Source organism: Lactuca sativa, chromosome 3, assembly GCF_002870075.4.
Source record: "Lactuca sativa cultivar Salinas chromosome 3, Lsat_Salinas_v11, whole genome shotgun sequence".
NCBI lineage: Eukaryota > Viridiplantae > Streptophyta > Magnoliopsida > Asterales > Asteraceae > Lactuca > Lactuca sativa.
In genome coordinates, this window is record NC_056625.2 from 182,744,991 (window position 1) to 182,750,990 (window position 6,000).

Here is a 6,000-nt window from a genome sequence, read left to right on the forward strand (position 1 = left end):
GCAAAAGCTTCCTGAAGTAGTCCCTAGTTGTTGCCCTATCCACTTCCTGTACCATCAATACCGATCCATATACCCAATTAGCAATTGGGTCCCATAACATAATCTATACTGACCCTGTATGAGTGAAAATAAGGCCCAAACCCCAACCAAAAGCCCAACACTTAGGTAAACTTCCCAAGCCCACTAGTGGCCCACTAATGGCCCAATTTGCTATATTGGCCCGATCCTTTTATTAGGCTTTGCCCTAAGCCCAGACACATATACTTGGCCCTTATTAACTGACTCCTGATGGCCCACTAAGGCCCAAAGACCCAAAGTCCAAAGCACAGCCCACACTGAGGCCCAATTACTCAAAACCCAACTGGTAGAGTACGCGTGGCGTACTCCTGGGTACGCTAGGCGTACTCACCAAGTAGGGTATACACTGGGCGTAACTGCATGTACGCTCAACGTAAATCTCCTGAGAGGTCCATGTTCATTAAGTACTTAATACTCCACCTTAGAAGCCACAAACATAGATCCTGGTCCTTTTCCACGTCTTAATCCATAAAGTCACTGACTTGGTGACTTCATTTGGTCCAAACCCACCCAAACTTCCAAGAATGACATTCTACTTCCATAAATAGGCTAGATCTCATGCATGAACACAAATGGGGCATCAAGATGGCAACTTTACTACATAAGGGGTCCTTTTATCTTTGAGGGTGGCAACCCTAAGCTAAAAAAATAGAGATTTCACCATAAAGGTCCAACCTTGGAACCCAAAATGATTTTCAAACTTCACCATAGAAGATCTAAGGACTTAAGAGACAAGCTCAAGACTTTTTACCTCAACCAGGTCTGGAATGAAGCAATAACCCCAGATCTATGAGCTCCAACTTCCACAGTTCTTCCTTCTTCTTTTCTCCTGCCAAGCTTACACCACCAAATGAGCTTCTTATGGAGAAAATCACTAAAGAATGAGGGGATGAGGTGTTCTAGGGTTTTCTGAGGGTGAGGCAACAGATAAGGAGGGTGGGGCTTGATCCATTATGTTTCTTATATAGCGGCACACCCTAAAAATAGGGTTTCTGGACACAGGACGAATGCTGGGCATACATCCTGTATGTTGGGCGTACGCCAAAGAGCACCCATAATCCTTTCTTTTCGTACGCAGGGCGTAACCCAGTTTATGCTGGGCGTACCCGAGCGCGTTCCAAATTGCATGCGTTGCCTCCATGCCAACTTTTCTCCATAAGGGACCATTGTTTTTAGTATTTTAAAAGTGTCATAACTCCTTCATTCTAGATCCGGTTCCGATGAACTTTATATTCACAGAAAGGTGGCGAGAAGCCCTACGCTTCTAGCAACAGTCCCCGGCCCGAAGCCTTCTCGAAAAAAAAAACTCAAAACCCATTAATGACCAAAATGCCCATAGCCTTGGCTTCTGAAATCCATAAATGAATATTTTAGAACAGGGCATTACAACTCCCCCCCCCCCCCCCCCCCCCCCCGCGCGCTTAAACTAGACTTCTTCCTCAAAGTCATGCATTACCATCCCCGTTGTACCAGACTTCCTGATCGATATGGCTACAACCCGGGAATACCCCAGTCTTCCCAAAGCAATCAAAACCAACCCTCGCAGGTTTCCAGAACCTGAAGATGAACGAATTCCTTGCAACCTGATCACATCTGCTCCTCCTGAAATCAAAGTTTCGAGATGGTCTGCCTCCTGACAAACTCCTCACATCGAATCGTCATCAAACTGATTCTATAAGAAAACTGTGACATCCCCATTTTCACGGCCAGAAAAGACCGATTTGTTTATGCTTTGTTTTATAAAATCAGAGTAATCTTTTAAAGAAAACGGTTGCGGAATTTATTCCCAAAACAAGATATGATAATAACTTATCAAAACATTTCTCAAAGAGAATGTATTTTCATTTAATAATAAAACCTCGGGAGGTCATGTTCCGATAAATACATATAAGCATAAACAAAACTAACATTTAATTACATTAATCATTTACATCTACTTTAATCTCTCAGTGCAAAGCTGCTTCGTATCGATACCTGTGACACAATTAAACTGAGTGGGTTAGGCTTGGGAGCCTGGTGATCATATAGGGTTTACAACCCACAATAATATAATTATTATATTCAATAATCAAACAATCAACCCAATTACCCATCCCCATTATCTTCTTTTAATCTTCCCCAAAGATATTATCCTAAGGGTCATCTCCTATATCATATTTACTGCTCATCTCCTTACATCTTGTATCCTTATATGCTTGTTCCTAAGAACTTTTCCTAAGGATCATCGCCTGTATCATCTAGACAATACTAATTCGGGGATCACACCCTCAATATATGTCTATTAAGGGTTAGGGTATCATTGCATGATTACATAGCCACAACATCGTCTGGACTCGTAAATCATAATAAGGGTTAGACTATCATCGCATGAATACGCAGCCACAACATCGCCTGGACTCGTAATTCATAATAAGGGATATACTATCATCGCATGAATACGTAGCCACAACATCGTCTGGACTCGTAATTCATCACCTATCTATCATCACCTAATTATCATCACCATTATATCCTCACCTTTCTCTTATCACATTCTTTCAACACACATCAACTATTTCATCTACCCATGTTCTACCCAACATATTTGTAGATATAAATTACATATATAGTTTAAATCATTTACCACCCATATAAAAACATCAATTCCAAGCCCATCTCATATAAACAATTAATATATAACGCATAGCACGTATTACATAGCTAATACTTTATATTTATGTGTTTAGAAGAGAGTAACCACACACTCATACATATAAACAACAATATATATACAAATAACACGTATTTCGTATAAAATACTTCCTAATTATGCGTTAGAAGAAAGTAACTACACACTTACTTGCTCAGAATATGATCGGACAGCACTACGACTTGTAGAAGTAGTATTCTTTGGTAGATCTGGAAGATCTTCACAAAAACCGAACTTCACGCGGACAGAGCTTCGGCTCGGGAATTGCACTTCTCGGGATCTTCGGGGCCTCAGGACTTGCTTCAGGGCACAGGAATGATACCGGGGCTTCGGGATGTTTCTTGCACGAAAAACGATGCAAAAACGCGAGAGAAACGGAAGAAATGAGCAAAGAAGTCGGTTGCCCTCAACACTGTGACAACCCGAAATTTCCATTCTGAACAAACCATTTCAATCCAATAGAAGTTAGAACGGTTATAGTGAAAACTCAGATTTCGAGTATAAGTTTGGCAGTTTTCAGGATTTACACTTAAGAAGATATTAGGAGAGTGGATGCACTAGGGTTTTGTGCAACACTGTTATTCCAAGACTCTAGGACATTAGAGTTCGTTCCAGGAATAAAAATATTTTCTGCCAAAAATATTTCAGGACTATAAATAGATTTCTGAACTAAATTCATTCATTATTCACATTTCCAACTAGAGAAAAGCCGTTTTCTCTCTCACGGATCTTCGGGTTTTCATCCCAAATCGTGAGTACACTTCTCTAGTTGTGTTATAATGCTTGTTTTATGCTTATTAACATAGATTGTATGTCAAATATATGAGATCCGGGAGTTTACCGCCCAAGAACGTTCTTGGGGAGTAAACTCCAAAATGAAGCTTAAAGGCCATCTAGTCCCATTTCCTTGTTAGGTAACAAGCTTAGGATAATATGTATGAGCATTTGAGACTAGAAAACAATCAAGAACACCTAGCTTTAGGTGTTTACGGCCCAAGAGTTTCTTGGACCGTGAACACCAAATTCAAGGGCTTAAATGTGCCCTAATCACTCCTAAAGCTTAGACTTCAATTAGGACAAGTACCCTAAAGTGTTTAGAACCTAGAAAACATAAGAAATCACTAGTATTGAGGAGTTTACGGCCAAGACAAGTTCTTGGGCCGTAAACACCTATAAACGGGTCAAAGGACACCCTAACTCCTTCCTTAAGCCAAGAGACCAATTTGGGCATGTACCTAAATGAGTTTTGGACTAGCTAACACACTTAGAACACCAAGAGTAAGGGAGTTTACGACCCAAAAGGTTCTAGGGCCGTGAACTCCATAAAATGGTGTCAAATGGTGCCATAAACTCTTCTAAAGCCAAGTACAAAAGCCTAGATTTGTTCCTAGTTAATTTAGAGACTTGAAAGCACCATAAAAACCCTCCCAAGGGAGTTTACGGCCGTAAACTCCAAGGGAATATGGTCTCTGGGCCGTAAACTCCCCAAAGGAGTTAATATGGCACCCAAACACTTGTTATAGCCTTGAAACAATTCACCACTAGAGTTGTAAGAATTCTAAGCACCATTTAGAGCCTTGGTTGAGAGTTTACGGCCAGGAGTTTACTCCCCTGGGCCGTAAACTCCAAGACATATGGTCATTGGACCATAAACTTCCATTAGAGGCATTGCACTCCTTTGTTGCAACCCATTAGCCTCCTAACACTTGACCAAAAGTGTTTTCCTCGCGTTTAAATGTTTATACTTGTATAATTAGTGTTTTAATCACTAATTATTTATATACATATGTCTTCATATGTAATTAGGATCATTGTGTGTGTCTAAGTCTTCACTAGACACCAACCACTTGCCCGATCCTTCCTTACGATAAAAGTCCGTTCAATTCCAGTCACTTACTGCAGGTGAGTTCATACCCCTTAACTAACGTTTTAAACTATTTTTAAATGTTTTATGGGGGGGGGGGGGATACAAGTAGAATCATGCTAGTTATTATATCAATCACATGTGATTAATAAGTAGAATTACGCTAGTTATTATATCAATCACATGTGATTAATATACAACATTCAAATGATTTGGCTACTCATTAACCGTTTTACCAAACAGTTTCCTTCAAATGATTTTTATAAAACATTTTATATGTTTTAAACTCCTTATTACACTGTACCTTTTACTCTGTATACTACATTTCAAACTTATTTACAATTGTGTTTCAAACAAATGTTTCTTTATACTAAACTGTTTTATCAAACCCATGCCTTCAAATTGTTTTATAAATTGACATCAAGTCGATCTTTTCTTAAAATAATAATTATGTTTCAAATGTTCTACAAAACTTATTTATGCTTTTATATTATAAATTGCATGCCTCTATATGTATAGTTATATAAGAAATGTTTAAAAGACTTAGAAATGTTTAGATGTGGTCTGGTGGGATATTGGGTACTCGTCCGAAAGTCGTTTAAATATTAGTTATATATCATGTGTACATATATAGTCATAAAGGGTCCTTCCAGTTCATCCCATGCCCTTGGGTAGCAAGGGTATACATCCATGTCCATACGTCCCAGTTAGATTACTTGTAAGCTACCATATGGGTAGTTTAGGAAGATTCTAGAACTATTACTAGAACACGATATCATACAATGAGTCAGTTCATTCATGAGTCAATACATTCTAGAACATTATAGTACATTACTATACTTGCTAGATAGGGAGCACATACATTACAGCTAGAACAGTTCGTTACATTATACTTACATTAATACGCTAATAAAATTGTGATCCACTGTATGGGAGCATGCCTTAATTGTCATGACCCGGGTTGTAGCCAAAGTTTCTTGGAGGGAGAGCGTGTGTTTGCATATAGATCTATACTGGATTGACTATCCTACACCTTGCTGCTAGCTACAGCAGGACCGGCAGGTCTGCGGGTGCCAAACGTCATACCCTATTTTCGACTATACGTTGTCGTTGTTACTAGTCTATAGTATGGTGCAATTTATCACATAATGCCTTAATATAAATCTGGTTTAAGGTAGTTAGTACGGCAGTAGTTCTTATAGCACTACACCATAGTACTACTTCTTTTTCCCATTACATTCACTTCGTGAACATTCACACGACGCACGGAATTGTAGAAACTATATTTTTGGATAATGATAGTTATACTTTGGAAAATGCATACTCTTACAAGAGACACACATTTAGAGCAGTTAGGTCTTGGTAGAAG